The sequence below is a fragment of the Triticum dicoccoides genome, chromosome 4A (assembly GCF_002162155.2).
Source record: "Triticum dicoccoides isolate Atlit2015 ecotype Zavitan chromosome 4A, WEW_v2.0, whole genome shotgun sequence".
NCBI classification, from domain to species: Eukaryota; Viridiplantae; Streptophyta; class Magnoliopsida; order Poales; family Poaceae; genus Triticum; species Triticum dicoccoides.
In genome coordinates this window covers 149,781,479-149,799,987 of record NC_041386.1, presented here as the reverse complement: position 1 = coordinate 149,799,987, position 18,509 = coordinate 149,781,479, and the positions used below count along the sequence as shown (strand labels likewise).

The 18,509-nt window shown below is 46.4% G+C and overlaps 1 pseudogene; it reads right to left on the bottom strand.

The window, feature by feature from the left end:
* Nucleotides 1–3,748: 3,748 nt before the first annotated feature.
* Nucleotides 3,749–4,666, bottom strand: LOC119283464 (annotated as a pseudogene).
* Between the last annotated feature and the right edge of the window lie 13,843 nt (nt 4,667–18,509).

The window sequence follows — 18,509 nt, the reverse complement described above, 5'->3', positions numbered from 1 at the left end:
CATGAACATGGCGAGGCGTAGCGTGGGCGCGAAGCAGAGTGCGGACGTTGGCAACAAGCACATATGCCCATCATTATAACTTAGCTTCTCGAGCTGATCTATGGCAGGGGATCGGAACCACTCGTCAAGCTTGGCTCGGTCCTTGCCATTGGAACGGAACTTGCCCGTGATAAGGCCTTTGATTGGGCCATCGTGACTGCCGAGGATTTGGGAGAACACATCCAAGCTTTGGCAATAGCCATGGCAGAGCTTGTGGGCGTCGAGGATGTCGACAGGGGTGCGGAGCCATAGGGGGCGCCACCGCTGGGAAAGGGGGCTGTCCTCGCCCGATATTTGATTGAGAGGAGGGATATGCACTACAAAAAAAAGACACATACGTGATATTTTGAGCCGATTTTTTTTCTGTCATGCTTATGACACTTCTATGACGATAATTGTGACAAAACCTGGTATCATCATAGATGTGGTGGGCTCCTACTTCTATGACAAAAAATCATGACAGAAAATGGGCTTTTCGTCCTGGGCGGGCCGGACACGCAGCTGCATGACATTCTTTGGGCCGTCAACCGTGGTAGAAGCGAGGGCGAGGAAAATATCGGGGGAGTTCCCGGTTACGGTGCGTGGTCGGGGCCGAGCGATGCGCGTTTCTCTCGTACGTACGCGCGTGTGTGTGATGCGTTGCGCTCTAACTGAACCCGAGCGATTGCACTGCAGGCTACACGTTACTGAACCCGAGCGATCGATCGATCCCTTGCTGTTAACTGAACCCAAATGATTCCTTCGCTACTTCTACTATCTGAAGCCGATCGATGCTGCCTCTTGATGAACAGTGAGCGTTGTTGGGGGGTTTGGATGAACAGTTCCCGGTGGGGGGTTGGATGAACAGGACCCCGTGGTGGTAGAGGCCGTTGCCGCTGGATGAACAGGACCCCGATCAATCGAGCCGGTGGATGAACAGGACCCCATGGAGGGCTGGATGAACAGGACCCCGTCGAGAGCTGGATGAACAGTAGCCGACGGAGGGCTGGTTGAACAGTAACCGGTGGAGGGGTGGTTGAACAGTAGCCCGTGGGAGGGGTGGTTGAACAAGACCCCATGGAGAGGGTTGGTTGAACAGTAGCCGGTGGAGGAGCGCGCGGTGGAGGATGGATGAACAGGAGGCCGTGGATGAACAGTCATAGGTGGAGGCTGGAGGAGGTCGACGGTGGATGAACAGTAGCCCATGGAGGCTGCAGGAGGTTGATGGTGAAGATGAACAATATCCCGTGGAGTCCCATTTTGCGGTACACCACACCCCTCACGATGAACAGGACCCCCGTTTCGACCATAGTGCTCCAACACAAGTCCGTTTCCTCCGTTTTGCGATACACCACACCCCTCCCGATCAACAGGACCCCGTTTCCACCGTAGGCGGTCCATTTCCTCCGTTTTGCGATACGCCAGACCCCTCTCGATGAACATGATCCCGTTTCCACCGTGGCCGGTCGAACACAAGGTCGTTTCCTCTGTTATGCGGTACGCCAGGCCTCGTTTCCATCGGTTGTTTCGTCCAAGCCGATTGGCTCCCGATGAACAGCACGCGTTCCGTTGCCTCCCGATGAACACGACGCATTCCGCTGCCTCCCCATGAACACGACAACACAGTTTCTCCGTTCTGACCCAGCCACAGCCATGTACACGAGCCCTGGCCATACATATGCGCGCGTAGGCGTTCGAGACCTCGCCCGTATGTACGTACGTGGCCATATTTAATATCTTGCACCCTGGCCGCTGTACGTACCTGTACATGCTACATGTGTGCCTCTACTACGACACGTGTGCGCCTCTACTACCACACGTGCCCTTCCTTACACGGCCACGGTTCATCGCTGCAGCCTGCAAACAGACCGATCGACCAGTATGTACGTACACGTTCGCGACCAGAATGACAACGCTACGTACGCTTCGACCGGGTGGGTCCCAACTGTCAGACACTTCCTTGCATGCGAAGATGTAGCTAGTGGGTCCCAGCAATCAGGGGGGCGAATCATTTTTTTGCCCCTAATATGGACGCACTTCCTTGCGTGCGAAGATGTAGCTGGCGGGTCCCAGCAGTCAGGGGGAGAAAACATTATTTTCAGGGTAAAAAGGATGTAGTTCCTTGCATGCATCCATGGGCATGGTGCGTCCCCACTGTCAGCCTCTCATGTACAGTCATCTTCCGATGACTCTCGTTTGTTGACCACGTTGACCACACCGTGCCAAGTGCACCAAGGCCGATGGACGATGGCGAGGCCCCAGACTGGAATGACCCGGAGATGGGGAAGATGCGGCAGTGGAGTCGCGGATGGAGAGGAGTGGGAAACTTGACTTGTTCGGGTGCGCGGCAGCACTGCCACCCATGGGAGAGAGCAGCAAGAACAGAGGTTGAAGAAGGAGCACGGCTGTTGGATTAACATCCAATGGTCCAGTTGCTAGAATCATTTGTTGATTAAGTTGACAAAGCCCTGCGTACATGTCCGCTTAGTAGGCCCACAAGTCAGCCACCAAATCTGACGGGTCCTAGCTATCAACGGGAGGAATAGTTTTTTCGGATAACAATGAGGCACTTCCTTCCGTGCGAAGATACATCCGGTGGGTCCCAACTGTCAGAGGGAGGAAACATTTTTTTAGCTTAATAAGGAGGAAATTTCCTTGCGTGCAACCATGGACCTCGTGGGTCCTAGCCGTCAAGCTCTCCACGTACAGTCCTCTTCCGATGACTCTCGTTTGTTGACCACGCTGCGCCGAGCGCAGCAAGGCGGTGGACGACGGCGAGGCCCCGGACAGGAACAGCCCGGAGATGGGAAGACGTGGCAGTGGAGTCGCAGATTGAGAGGAGTACAAGGGTTATAAGTGGTTCTGGTGTGGTATGGGGCTGCAGACGGTGGAGATTAACAGGAGGTGTGGAGGTGTGGAGGGATAGCCTGACCGACGGTGGGGTAGCGCTTTGCAACGATGCGTGCTAAGCAGAGCCGCTAGCCGCCGAAGGCCGGACTAGGCGGTCCCGTCGACGCTGAAGGAAGAAGACGAGAGATTGAAGGTGCATGCCGGCCGTTGGATATAAATCCAATGGATGTGGATGTTATAATCATTTGTTGACCAAGTTGACAATGTCCTGCGCAGGCTTCGACCTATTGGCCCACATGTCAGCCTGCAAAAAAGTGGCATATATTAAACCCATATTTTCTTGTCTTTTCTTTTTGAACCCATGTTTTCTAGAATGTACAGTCTATTTGTTGGGCTGGGTGAACAAATAATTTCGCGTCAATGCAGCCCATTTAATATTTTCTAAGAAATCCCAGCTCATTTACACTTTCTTGAAATACACAAATTAGCTGGGCTCGTTCTATATACAGTATAATGTTAGGTTAGAAGGAGCAATTAAGATCAAAAAATAAAGCATTGCGACATTTTCTATATATAAAATGAAAAAATTAGCGAGTTATTGCTCAAAATAAAAATGAACGCGTTATTATTACATTGGTCCTTAAAATCTTCGCAAACTTTTCTACGCAATCATCAGGATTTTCCTATCTGTAAGTCAAAAACAACCAGGATTTTCCTTACCAACTTCTGTTAAACATTTACTTTTATAAGTTAATAGCACGTGAGATGTTTTTATAATCTTTTACCTACTAATAAACCACCGATTGCTTCTGGTCGTCCGTCATTGCATGTTTTGCAGAAAAACCCCGTAGTTTCCGGGAAATCAACCCGCGGTCCCAATTTAAGTGTATCTGGAAAAACGATTTGATTTTACACATTGACCCCTAGATTTATTAGAATTCCACCGCGCTCCTTTGTTCATCTTATCCAGCCAGTGGCAGAGAAGGTCGAAGGGGGATACCTTCGGCTGGGCTCTCGTCGGCGAGCTCGTCGGCGGTCCGGCTCTCCCCTCCGCCTCCGGCCCCTCGGCCTCTCCTCCGCCTCCGGTGTCCCAGGCCCCCCTTTAGGTGCGTCTCCATCCCAGCACCCGTGCTCCCCTTTTCCTTGTTGGCCAGCAGCCGCGGTGAGGCGCTCGTCGGCCGGCAGCCATGGCGCCTCTCGGTAGAGAAGACTGGCTGTGGCATCAGATCTTCCCGTCGTCCGGTTCATCTCGTGCACCGCCACGTCCACCGCTTCGCCCCCCGCGGGCGCGAGTGCGGTCATCGTGTATATGGCGCCCATTCGCCCCGGCTCCCCGGGACCTGCCCTGCTCGGCCCGCCGCCGACGACCACATCCCACCTCACGTCAAGCACCTCCGGCGGCAAAGAGGTCAGCGCCAGCCGGCAGCCCAACTTGCGCACCGTCCCCATCAGGCGCCGGCACACCGGGCTCGACCTCGCGCGCCGCAGCACCGCCCACGCCTCCGGACGGGTCGGGGTACCTTGCCCGCTGGACGGCCGCCGAGACTCTGGGGCCACGCCCAACGAGCACACCCCGCGCGCTGTCCGCATCTTCGACGAAGGCGGTGGCAGCGCCCTGCCCAGAGTTGACCGCAGCGAGCGCAAGGAGCTGTGGCGAGAGTCCGAACACAAGCAGCCTGCTGGGCACGCGCGCGGCCACGACGGAGCGGAGCAGCGGGAAATCCTTGGCGTTGAGGCCGTCCGTGGACCAGAGGTGAAGAGCGAGGAGGTGGTGATCCGGGACACAGCCTAGGTGCATCCTGCGCATCAATCAGAGACGAAGCTGGCCAGGTATGTATGTGCTACTTTTGTTGCTGGTTGTGCTGGGGCAAGTAGTGGCGGTGGCTGCTGCATGGCATTGGGCAATATAGTGGAATTGTTGTGGGATTTTGGATGTCTTTGCTGTTTCAGAGAAATAGATGTAGGTGAGTTTGTTCTGTGCCTGCTTATGATTGTGTCTGACAATGTCTCGTTCAATGAGATTGCCATTCGACCAATTGTTTGTATGAATTCTGTAAAACTTGTGTGACTATGAGTGCAGTAAATCTTCTGTGCCGCACCTTTGAGCTTGAGATGCAGATTTGTATTCCCTGTGAGTAACTTAACATCTGACATCTTTACTTCTTTTTTTTATGCAACTGGGGAACTTGAATAAATTGTTAGGTAAATGGCAGGAGCAGAACCTATTCAGTAAATACAAACGATCCACATCTCATGTTCAAAGGGACATCTTAAAGGCTTTGTCTTTCTAGCGTGTTCTGCTCACAATTCACCACCCTTCTTGATAAATTGGTATGCTCTTGGTATTGGCATTTAACATATTCAATACAAACATGTCTTGAATTGTTTTTGTAGGATTAGATGTAGCAGCACTTGTGATTTTATCATTCCGTCTTAAAGTATTCACACTGCTGGCACCATATGTGTACAACTGGAAACATATTTTACCGAGTTAAGAGAAAATGATGCCAGAAGGAAAACTTTGAACAAGTTTTATAAGATCATCTTTATACGTGTCTTTCAATCTTCCAGTTTTTTTATGACTGCTGGATTTATTAGTACAAATGAAATTTACTAAAAAACTTGAGGATAGGAGCAACATCATAATAGTGAAAGCATGTCACATGCTACAGATGTAATAACAGTACTGATACAGAAACAAAGCATGTACAGTTAGCATAACAGAAGCACCAGAATGTTTAAGGGGACCCTGGTACTCTAATGGTTTTCAGGCTCATATTTTATAGTGAACAAGAAACCATTTTTCTCACTCTTTTATGCGAAATTATGCCTAACATATATTAATGTTTTGGTGGAAACAATGGTACTTCCTGTCCTCTTTCAGAGTTTAAACTACTTTCCTTTAATAAAGTTGAAACTTTGACAAGGGATGTAGCAGGGTTAGCAGAAAACATGATGCACGATTGAATTAAACATGCAGGGTTCATCTAGGCATGCAAATGCATCTTATTTCACCAGAAAAAATCTGCTTGATTCTTTTACTAATTATCTTGTCAAATGCAGTTCGTGGGATAAGGGAGGCACATCAGTTCTGAAGATTACTTTATTTTCTATACTAGAACATGAGACCAATTACTTTATCTGTATACTACAATTTGGGCTGACACCAATGTTGACTCTGAATTTCATTGCTTATTTTGCTAAGTGAGAACATATGTCTGCAATTCTGCATACATCTTCATGATATTTCCTTCTATCTAATTTATATGAAGATTAAGAGTTATTTTTTACCCGAAATTTACCTGAGAATTACTTCAGTGTGTGTCATGTCCATCTTATTCCATCCACATGATCAATGGGCCACAAAATATAATTCTCAATCCAAGGATTCCCAAAACTAATAATTTGTGCCTTCAGTAACTCAAGGTGCTTTTTTTTGTCTAATCTTGAAACCTTGGCTGATATAATAATATTAGTATCACTGTGTACTTCTATTACTCGGAAGTCTGTATAAGACCGAAAGAGTGAAGCTGATTTTCTTGAGATTTGAATTATTTTTTGATGCCGGGTTTGTACGCTATACTGTTTGATTAATGAAAACTGATGGAAAGTAGTGCCAAACATTTGATTGAGTAAGCTACTGGATTTTAAAAGTAATACACAGTAGTTTCTTGCAATATAAGCAATGTTTGTATTGACACATTGGATAATGCATGTTTCAATCGCTAAATTAAACTAAGGCTTTTAGAATAAATTGTGGCCTCTAAGCTTGTGGGTAGTCAATTACTATATGTGCAATATTAGCACGACTATTTCTTAAGTGCTCCCAGCCACCGATTTCATTTGATTTAATTTAATATTTTTTTTATATATTCATTTAGATATTTATGCTCTTTTTTTGACCAAATGATATTTATGTTCTCGATGGATTGATTTGAACGTTGCAATTTTATTACCCCGTTGCAACGCACGGGCCCTTTTGCTAGTGTATATATAAGTCTCTATAAAATATATGATAATTTCTCCCTAATAATAAAGCACAGATTATCTTTGTTGGATTTATCGTCGTAATACGCTTCTTTTCCTGATTTTACGCTTTCAATTTAAATTTTAAAACATATTTAAGATGGTACTAAAAAGGCTATTGCTTCTTACCTTCTTAATTTCTGTTCACATTGACCGTGAAGTTTTGTATGTTGTCGTCCGTGTCGTACGTGGTGTGGAACTTCGTAAGTCTCATGGGCCACAATTTAAGTCTCTGTTATGGGTCGCTACCAAAATAGTTGCTCCATGTGATAAAATTTTGTAGTCCTTTTTTAATCAAAGTCCCACCTTGCTCTTTTATATCATATCTTAGCAACTTAAATACGTTCTCAAATTGCATGAATCAAACAAGCCAAAGCAGGAAAAAATACGAGACCTGCAGCATATATGCATCATCAATCGAAAAACATCGCTGAGGAGGAAGGCTCACACATACATACATACATGCAGTCATGCAGAGACAGAGACAGAGAAAAAGGGGAGCGATGGCGACTTGGCGGGGGGGTGCCGAAGAGGAAGATCCTGACTGTGGTCGAGCTTGGTGGCAGGCGGCAGCTCCAGAGCGACGACGAAAAAACTGAGGCTGGAGTCTGGTTTCTTTTAGACCTGCTAACTCGGCGGCATGTTGACCTATGAAATGTCTGAGTCCATCACGAGGACGTCCACATATATGTGCATGTGTGTTCTCTGAACTATCTTTTGTTTTTTAAGGTTCAATTTGACTCGCCTAAAAAAGGTTTAATTTTACTATATATATGTTAGGGAAAAATTTATAATGGAAAAACTAAAAAGACAACAAAACATCATATATAGATGGATAAGGGCATCTCCAAAACGGACCCGCGTTCCTCCCGTATAAGCCTGGACCATGGTGTCCGGACTAGTTTTGCCATCCAATGGGAACCGTCCACGGAGCGTTCCGAATGTACGGATTCTGGTATTTTTAAAACAAAAATAGGGGAGCTTTGTAAATTCGCTGACCAACGACAAATCACCACGTATCCACGTCCCCATGACCGCGCGCCCGAGCTCGCGAGTCGTGCCGGTCATCGCCCGTGGCCGTCGCGTCGCGCATGGCCGCGTGCCCGAGCTCGCGAGCCGTCCCGGTAGTCGCCCGTGGCCGAGTGCCCGTGCTCGCGCGCCCGTGAGGCTGCGCCTGTCGTCGCGGCTGGCTCGTGGTCGTGCCCGATGCCCCTGTTCATGGCCGCACGTGTGTGGCCGCTTCCCGAGCTCCCCTACCTCCGTTGTCGCCACGCCCAACGCCCTTGTTGTCATGGTCATGCGCCCGAGCTCGCCTGCCTCCATCGTGGCCGCGCCCACCACCCCTTGTTGTCATGGTCATGCGCCCGAGCTCACTTGCCTCCGTGGCCGCGCGCGCGTGAATGGGCCCGAGCTTGCCGGCCTCCATCGCACGCCGCACAACAGGTGTTTGATTAAATGTATGAGAAACAAAGCCTGACGTTTGCGACTAGCGTTGGATTGCATGTTTCCGTATCTATGTCCGGATCTCTTTCTGGATAGGAAATCGGACATTTGTCGCACATATATACAGGTTAGCGTTGGAGATGCCTTAAGAATTAGACAATGTTGGACTAACATATATACACAGATTAGGAGACACACGGTGAAAACATATATGCTTGCACGTCCATTAAAGTTAATAAAATATAAATTCTCTCTAGGCGCTATTAATTCTGGTTCATATAAATACATAATAAAACAATCAGTGTCAAAAACACAGACAATCAAGAAAGCGAAGGCGCTTCTGAGGTCGTCGTTTACCTGATAATCTAAATAATTAAGAGAAAAGCAAAATCATTAATTGTGTAGTTTTTGCTAATATACATTTTGAACTTGGCATGCGTTTCTATGTCACCGTTGGGTGGCACCTTTCGGATTCTGGCGTGCGGCATTGATGAACGTTTATAGACACATAAAATCTCTCTCCCGTTGCAACGCACGGGCATATGTGCTAGTAGTAATTATATAAATATATAATGTGGTTAGAAGGGAAAACATAAATTGGACACAACATTAGTATTCTTATATATAGATAAATAGAACAGAGATCTGCGTTTTATTAAGAAAATACATTGGGCTTCCGATATTTAAGAAAAAGTAAAACCTAAGCTGGGAGGCCCATAGGCCGGTATGGACCTCAAAAAATAAGTTGAAACCACTGTCTCCGTATGTTGTGGGCTACGCATACCTAGGCCTAGCTGATACTTGTTCGCCCTCTTGAAAAAAATGATACCAGCTAGATCCCCAAGCGAACTGGATTAAAGAGGGGGGTGGCAGCGCGACTGAAGAAGCACATCAGACGCAATTTTTCTTCTTCAGTGGATGGCTCTCGATGGCGTTTTTTTACTTGCCTCTGCACCATACAAGTTGTATTTTTAGCCTCTCAGTCCGTGGTGGACCAGCAGCCCATTTAATGGGCGGCCAACCTACAGAAACCAGCACTCGATTTTTCATCAATCCCCCAAAACAACGCAGTACTATGCTTGTTTTGAGGCCGAAAACATTACGGCAGGGGTTGAGCGGGGGAGGGGGAAAGACAGAGCAAAAATATTAAAAAGAGCTGATGTGACATTGCTACCCTAACAAAACAGGTGCAATTCTTCTCGGGAAGAAGGTGTGCCATTGACACCCACACGTCACAAATCCCACAGTATACATACTAACAAGTTCACACACAAGTACAACAGAACAGATAAACATTTCTATCAAACTCAGGTTCACAGGACATGTTCATATTCATAGCCAACATTCATAATCAACAACTCAAAAGATTCATATATACACAAGTTCAGCATGTCTATATCCAAATGATTGATAGATCACACGAAAATATTCATACATAATCCACAAAAAAATTCAGATATACACATGTTCAGTATGTTTATGCAACCAAATGATTGAGATCACAGCCAATATCATCCATGGACGAACTTTAATTACCTAGGGTATAGACTGGTAAATGGTGTTCAGTCGGAGATACTTCTTGCTAAAACTAATGCTTGTACGAGTAAACTTTCACGTACATAAGATGCAGCACAGACAATCTGAACTTTGCTTGTAGGTTTATCCTCAAATAGTGGCTTCGTGCTAAGGTAGGTTTGAGCAACTTGGCCACTACTTTCATCCAACTAGTTTACCGGCTCATCTTGGTCATGTAGCTCACCAAAATTCTACATTGCAGATAAGAAAGGAGGCGGTTGGGAAAAAGAACCACCCAAATTTTTTGTGCAGTTCAACTGAAATGGTGCATCCCTAGCGTGCAGGTACTTCTTGCTAAAATTAATGCTTGTACGAGTAAACTTTCGAGTACATAAGAGGCAACATAGACAATCTGAACTTTGCTTGTAGGTTTATCCTCAAATAGTGGCCTCATGCCGAGGGAGGTTTGAGCAACTTGGCCACTACTTTCATCCAACTAGTTTACTAGCTCATCTTGGTCCTGTAACTCGCCAAAATTCTACATTGCAGACAAGAAAGGAGGCGGTTGAGAAAATGAACCAACCAAATTTTTTGTGCAGTTCAACTGAAATGGAGCATCCCTGGCGTGCAGACTGATTAAGTGCCAGATGAATATACGCCTCAACCAACTTGTCTGGAATCTTTAGACTCCATGCCATACAGTTCGCTACCATATGTGCCGATAACCAAAAGGCACAAGTTGGGACCAAAGACCGAACTGTGTTTTTTTGGGCTATGCACCAAGCAATATTTTTGGCATTCACTCTCCTAATACTTGGAGTTTGACAACTGGTTGACGCCGGTTGATACTCGAATGAATATAGTCACTTCTTCTTGTCAACATCGATGCTTGTCTGAGTGAACTTTGGAGTACATAGCAGCAGCATAAGTACCTGTGCATCTGATCTTTTTGTGCAGTCTACTGAAATCACCCAATGTAATGATTTGCCTGCGAGTTCAGGCTCCAAGTTACTCCTTTATGAAATCGGCAAACAGTAGCACAATATCAAATTACCAATACATATGGCAGGCCCAATAATCAGGATAGAGACCAGTACCAACCTGTGTGAGGTAGCATATCAATTACTATTTCCTTTGACTGGAAGCTGAGATAAGCCAAGCGACTGACAGCAAAGGAAGGAAGCAAGCCCAGATTAGCAACTGACAGGAAAGGAAGGAAATTGTCGAGGCAATGAAGCACCCAAAGTTTTTGTGCAATTCCACCAAAAGCGAGCATCCCTATTGGCACATATATTGAGAGAGTGAGATTACTGTAATAGTGGCACTAGTTGATGAAACATACACTAACAAATAGAAGCACCCTCATTATCTTAATGGGTAAAGTTAGCAACATAGTAGTCTTGCTTAAAGAGAGGTATTAGTTTATTTACTCAATGCCAATTAGCTCAACACTCAAAGCATTGCCATGTATCATAGGTTGCAAAACTTTAACGTGCAAAGATAAAGGAGTTTCTCATGACAATAGCACGATACAAATAGAGATGACAACAAACTAATATGGATGAAGGCCTTAGGCTGGTACCAACCCGAGCAAAAAAGATTATTCATGTACTCCCAGAAGAGATGATAAAGCACTCACTAGAATCACTCAATAGTATATATTTTTGTGCACTTCAAATGTATGGTAGAAATCACTCTTGTTTACCAGTGTTGAGATTATATCGAAAGATTATCAAGAACTTCCAGTAGAGTTAAAGCACTGGCTGGGATACAGTTCATTGTATTGTCTTGTGTAGTTCCACTAAAATGTATGATTGGCACAACATGATCCCTGTTTGCACAAGTAGGAACAAGGTGAAACCTTCATTAGCTTAGTGAGAAAGGATAGAAAGACATTAGCATATTACTCTAACAGTAGCATCAAATTCATCATGGACAATACGCAAAAGTGGAAGGGCTCCCTGGAGGATCGTCTCACATGTAAGGTAGACGTTGCCGGAGCCCTTGAATGGCCTTGACTGAGGCCTCGGCTTCAGCAATATCACCTTGGCACTGTTTACTCTTCTTCTTCTTCATGCTCTGTTTCTCTTTCTCCTCACCGGTTGGTGAAACCAAGTACATGATTGTCCTTCTATTTCAGAATTGGTTTTGTCAGTGAGGGAGTACAAGTGTACTATAGTAAACAATAGCATTATTTTCTCATGGAAGTCGCAAAATAGAGATGAACACATGCATTAAATATCATTCTTACCTAAAGGTCGGTTATGGTGCCAATATGGATGATGAGGATTGGAACACAGATCTCCCTTTGTGCAGTTCCACCGAAATGAACCAACTGTTCCATTCTGACATTCCAGTTAAACAGCACAAAAGTCACTTCTTTGAAGAAATTTTTTGTGCACTGCCCCAAAAGGTCACAACAGCAACCAGGTGAAATGGATATCCCTGTTTGCACAAATAGCTATAGAGGAAACAGTCAAAGTCTCAAACAATTACAGGCAAAAACATTTGGCTAAACTTGTCATGGCTTATAACAGTGGCATGGCTTCATTTTACCAGGGCATTAGATTAAGAATAACTAAATATTTGGTATAAGGGCATGGGACAATGGGTGCAGCAGCAGTCCAGCACCATGGACCTAAACCAGGGCATAAAGTGGTGATTCAGAGTTTGTTGCCCCAAGAAACAAACATCCAAGAAACATACATGGGTTGGTCCCATTTTTGTTCACTCTAGCCACTTACTCCTATGTTTTTTTGGAAATGGAGGCGTGCCCCGGCCTGCGCGTATGTATGAGCACTTGTGTCTGTACTGATGTTCAAAAAAAAAATGATGCATGCAGCCATCTTATGTGTGGATAGCAAATCTAGTCCTGGTCATACACCACTTTGTACATCGCTTCCCCTATATTTCCCTTTTCGACCAAGAGACCGGTTGGAGGACCAATCTGTGCTACTTTCACCCCTATCCTTCCTGTTTGTACCAAGTCTGATGTACATACTAAATTCCCCCACCCCCACTTTATTTCTTGTTTGAACCAAGTACAAGATTCGACTCAATGAAGTAGCTTTACCTCTAACAATAGAAGAAAAAAATGTGCCGTTGGACCATCCGATTGAGAGGGGCTGAGAGGTAGAAAATGATGCACATGCAGCAATGTAGCGAGCTGGGGAAGTAGAGCCAGGGAGGTTTCGAAGGAAGATATACCTGAAGGTCGCCGGGATTTTGATAGGTGGGCAGCGGGAGGCCGGATCCGCCCGCACTAGGGCAACGACGAAGGGTTCGGAGGACCTCCCGCATCGGCGCTCGGCTAGAGATAACGGTGCGGCCGGCAGTGGGTCTCCTCCCTCGCTATCGATGACGGCCTAAATGCTGCCCCTCCTCCCCTTCACCGACGGAGGGGGATACGTCCAGATCTGTAACCAGTGGTGAGGATAGAAAGACAATGTTTTTTGAAGGGAGAAAGATAGTGTTACCACCGCTATCTTGTTTAGATCCGGAGAGGATGAGAGCATGTGAATCGAGCAACCCTAGCAAGCAAGCGCGGAGGATCTGGCCTATATATACGTAGTGGGGTAGTTTTCCTTTTTTACTCCATCAAAACAATCGTTTAAAATTGTGTACATGCCAGGTCGCCATTTTTTTAAGTTGTTGATTTTTTTGAGATAGCTACCCGCTTATTCCAAGTTGTGTTAGGGTGTGCCAAGTCGCACTTTGTATCGTTCAAGTCTGGTACAAGACCCTCTATTAAATGAACAACCACCCCCTCGTAAAATTTGTAAACAAGCCCATGGCTAAAATTATGACCCATTGTTCAAGTTCTTGCTGACCACAAAGGGTCCTTCCCAAGGTGGGGATAGCTTGTGTGCATCAGACTGATCCTGATGAGCCGGAGCACCAGGTCACCTTCTTGAAAGGTTCTGGACCTAACCCGGCGGCTGTGATGGGAATGAATTTCAAACACAAGGGTACCGTTGATTGCCGACAAAACATTGAGATGCCTGGTTTTAAAATTCTAGTAAATCCAAAACTCGTCTGAAATTCATGAAACTTGGCATGCTATCATGGAATGGCACCCGATATGATGTGGTACTTTTCGTGTCCATTTTGAGAGAAGGCGCACTCGAATAATGACAGCCAACAAAGGCATTTTGAAAAAATAGCTGCCACTTTAATATCTCAAACGTTTGTATAATTCAAACCATGTGCGTTCTGTTAACCATTCATGTGACGTCACGTGTCTTGGTTTTAATGGTTGTAGGAGGTGCCGTGCGGACAACTGCTTAACCTTGACTGAACGGGAGGCATGCAAGCGCAGTTCGGTGCGCAGGCTGACCGAGAGGCGTGCAAGATGTCCTCCAATGCGCAGGCTCACCAGAAAGCGTGCGAGCTGTACGCTGCGTGGGCTCATTGAGAAGCGAGCCCTTTGACTTCCATGGCCGCCCGCCTTCCTCTCCAGTAATGGCGCATGAGCCGCTTTTTAATACGAGTGGCCTTACTGTTCACCTCCCATAACACTCCCCCCTCCCCCCGCGTAGACCTCCACCACCATGGCGCAGAATGATCATCTGCCACTAGTCTTAAAGTTTTGTGAAGTCGACTCCTAGCCGGAGGAGATAGAAAATATGGAGGAATGGGGCCTCATGGACATGGCCCAGAATGAGCTGGTCACGGCGGTTGCTGCCCCCGCTCCCGTCCCAACTCCCATCCACGCGCCTGTGCCAGCGACCATCCTCGTAGCATTGACGGGCTGGTCGCCGAGCACTATCGCAGAGCTAGAAGCCGCGGGCATCAGCGAGGTCTCCGCGGACCTGCGCAAGCTCGTGTACATGCCAACGCCAGCGCCAGTGCCCGTGCGCGCGCCTCCACCCACCGTGGCGCCGGCCCCTGTGCGTTTGGCTGCAACCGCCGCGCCCCTCCACCCCACCGCGGCGCCGGTCCCCATGTGTTTGGATGCACCCGCCGCGCCCGTGCCCGTGCGCCCCCACCCCCCTCAGCTGCATGGGATGCTGCCGTCGACCGCTACCTCTCAGCGGCGCCAGTTGCTGTCCTCCCGCACCCCGCCCGTCGATCGCAATACGACATGATGTTTGATTTACAAGTGAAGAACATGTTGTGCTGCCTTGAAGACTTCAACAACAGCGTCCCGGAGAACGACAACGACAATGACGGCGCGGCACGCCGCCTCCGCCGCCATCGGAAATAGTTTTCTTGGGGTTTAATACTGTATCTCGATTTCTCAATCATATGAATATAAATTTGCAGTGTGACTGAATGAAAGATATGGTTTGAACGAACTTGCATTTTTCTCTCTTAATGTACAGACTTATCAAATGATTTTATTTTTAAAAACATCAACTATTTTTAAATATAAAACACTCATCGCAAACGTTTTAGTTAGAACACCCGTATGCAAACCGACAGCTTCCCCAAGAAGCCAAGGGAAAATGTGTCGAGCAGGATTTCTGCATCCCTTCAACGCAAATGGTTGTTTTGCATGACCCGTGTGCAACCACGTACAAACAATTGGGTAAGATTTGCATATCTGTCATTTTGGGTATGTTGCCATTTCTCAAACTGGAAAGATTGGCATTTGTTTATCTAGTAACATTGCTATTAGTCAACCTTGTAACACTGCGATTTGTCAAAATATGCAGCTACAAATCACTAGCACTATATAATTTTTGCAACTAAAATCACTAGCACTGTTCATATGGACACCACTAGCAGGCATGAGTTCATGGACGCATATGCAAATGTACCATTGATTCCATACAACAAGTCATCAACCCACAACGACAACGAGGATACATGTTGGATTATAGATCAACAAAACATTCTAGTAAAGTTTTTCTCACACAACAAATAACAAAGCGATGAAATGAATTTCAGCTCAACCACTCGTCGGCGTCTGAAACTCTTGCTTTGAACCAGAAGTGATTCTCTGGGAAGGGCCAGCTACTGTCAATCTCGAGACCAACGTGGGACTGATCATCCAGGCTGAAGCGGCCTATTTCAATACCCATATTGGGACGGTAGGGAAGCATAGTAATGTCTGAGGTATAGATACAGTTGCTTCTCATAAATGGTAGTAACGTTGTCTCAACAGCAGCTGGATCGCCTTCCACCATCATTGGATAGTTTTGTCCAAGGAAGAGTGAGTTTCCTCCAAGACTTTCAATACTGAACCAGGGAGAAGGTGTTGGCGCTAGTACACTAGTATCCATCCCGAATACCCTGCAATGGATGTTGGAATAGGTCCGGAGAGTGCGACCATACGAGACAACACCTGCTTCCTTAGTAACATCAGCAGTGTCCCGTATACAGACAAGAAGAGGTGATCCATCGGAATAAGTTGCCAGGCGCCACTAAGTATATGGGTCCTGCTCGTCCTCATGCTCGTGAAGAAAATTTTCAAGTATAGGTGGTGAAATGTTCACATGACCTTGGAAACACAAGAAGGTTAATTAGTAAAGGGAAACTAGCTAACCCACATGCATGTGGATGAAACAATTATAATTATGGTGGAAGACAAACGTACCGAAATCATGAGGATTCCATGCAAAAACAGTGCCACGAGTGGTGGCAGCAAACACAAGACCCTCATATTGAATTGTATCACAGTACTCATCCGTGTATAGAAACTGATTTTTGAGCAATATCCATCGAGTCGAACCATGAAGGACGGCAACAAGCTTGTCGAAGATAGCGACAACATAAGCATTCATATAACCCCAAGAGCGGTTGGGAACTCGACAAATTGCTATCTTCGATAGACGACACTCAGCATGATCGTATTTGAACTCACGTAGAATACCGGTGTACTCAACCTCTGGGCAGTCGTCTGAGATTTTTTGAAGTGGAACCCGGTGACGAGTGTACACATTCACAAGTTCCCACTCGCAGTTGTACCCAATATAAACAACCTAATCTCCATTTGCGGCTGCCCAATCCTTGCCCTCAAGCGATGGCATCTTAACATCATACGTATCATTATCAAGCAGCATCAACTTACACAAGGCGAGGCTTCCCTCGTCCCTGCGCCAGTCAGCAGGGTCACGGCGAAGAAGATAGGGGATATCAAACCGCTCCTGAACCCTTGGGTTCCTTGTAATGATGTTATTAGTTGAGTCGAGAATGGTCTTGAACGAACCTGCCATGCTAGCCGAGGTGATGACATGGCACCGATTAATGAGTTCCTCCACCGCGTCATCATTCAGATCGGGGCAAGAATAACAGGGTCGTTTCCGGCTTGTTCCCTCCATGAAGAAGATGATTAGCCAATGGCAGAAGTAAGGGTGAAGGCAAATGGAGGAGGGAGGAAGAGCTAGCGTGCGACAACAATTCTAAATCAAGAGGGAAAGGCGAAGAGTCGGTGGACGATTGCCACGGTACACGAAGAGGAACCTGTGGAGCGAACGGTTGCCACAGAGGTCACACATTGATGATGTGAACTAGATTATTGACTCTAGTACAAGTGGGAGACTGAAGAAAATATGCCCTAGAGGCAATATTTATGATAAATGTTTATTATTCATGCTCGAATTGTATTAACCAGAAACTTAGTACATGTGTGAATACATAGTCAAACAAAGTGTCCCTAGCATGCCTCTACTTGACTAGCTCATTAATCAAAGATGGTTAAGTTTCCTAGCCATGGACATGTGTTGTCATTTGATGAACGGGAACACATCATTATATAATTATGTGATGGACTAGACCCATCCATTAGCTTAGCACTATGATCGTTTAGTTTATTGCTATTGCTTTCTTCATGACTTATACATGTTCCTATGACTATGAGATTATGCAACTCCCGAATACCGGAGGAACACTTAGTGTGCTATCAAACGTCACAACGTAACTGGGTGATTATAAAGATGCTCTACAGGTGTTTCCGATGGTGTTTGTTGAGTTGGCATAGATCGAGATTAGGATTTGTCACTCTGGTTGTCGGAGAGGTATCTCTGGGCTCTCTCGGTAATGCACATCACTATGAGCCTTGCAAGCAATGTGACTAATGAGTTAGTTGCAGGATGATGCACTACGGAACGAGTAAAGAGACTTGCCGGTAACGAGATTGAGGGAGTCCTGGATTAAGGGGTCTCCGGACAGCCGGACTATATCCTTTGGCCGGACTGTTGGACTATGAAGATACAAGATTGAAGACTTCATCCCGTGTCCGGATGGGACTCTCCTAGGCGTGGAAGGCAAGCTAGGCAATACGGATATGTATATCTCCTCCTTTGTAATTGAACTTGTGTAACCCTAGCCCCCTATGGTGTCTATATAAACCGGAGGGTTTTAGTCCGTAGGAGAACATACAATCATACCATAGGCTAGCTTCTAGGGTTTAGCCTCTTTGATCTCGTGGTAGATCAACTCTTGTACTACTCATATCATCAAGAACAATCAAGCAGGATGTAGGGTATTACCTCCATGAAGAGGGCCCGAACCTGGGTAAACATCGTGTCCCCTGCCTCCTGTTACCATCCGCCTTAGACGCACAGTTCGGGACCCCCTACCCAAGATCCGCCGGTTTTGACACCGACATTGGTGCTTTCATTGAGAGTTCCATTGTGCCGTCACCATAAGGCTCGATGGCTCCTTCGATCATCGCTAGCGATGCGGTCTAGGGTGCGGTTTTTCTCCCTGGA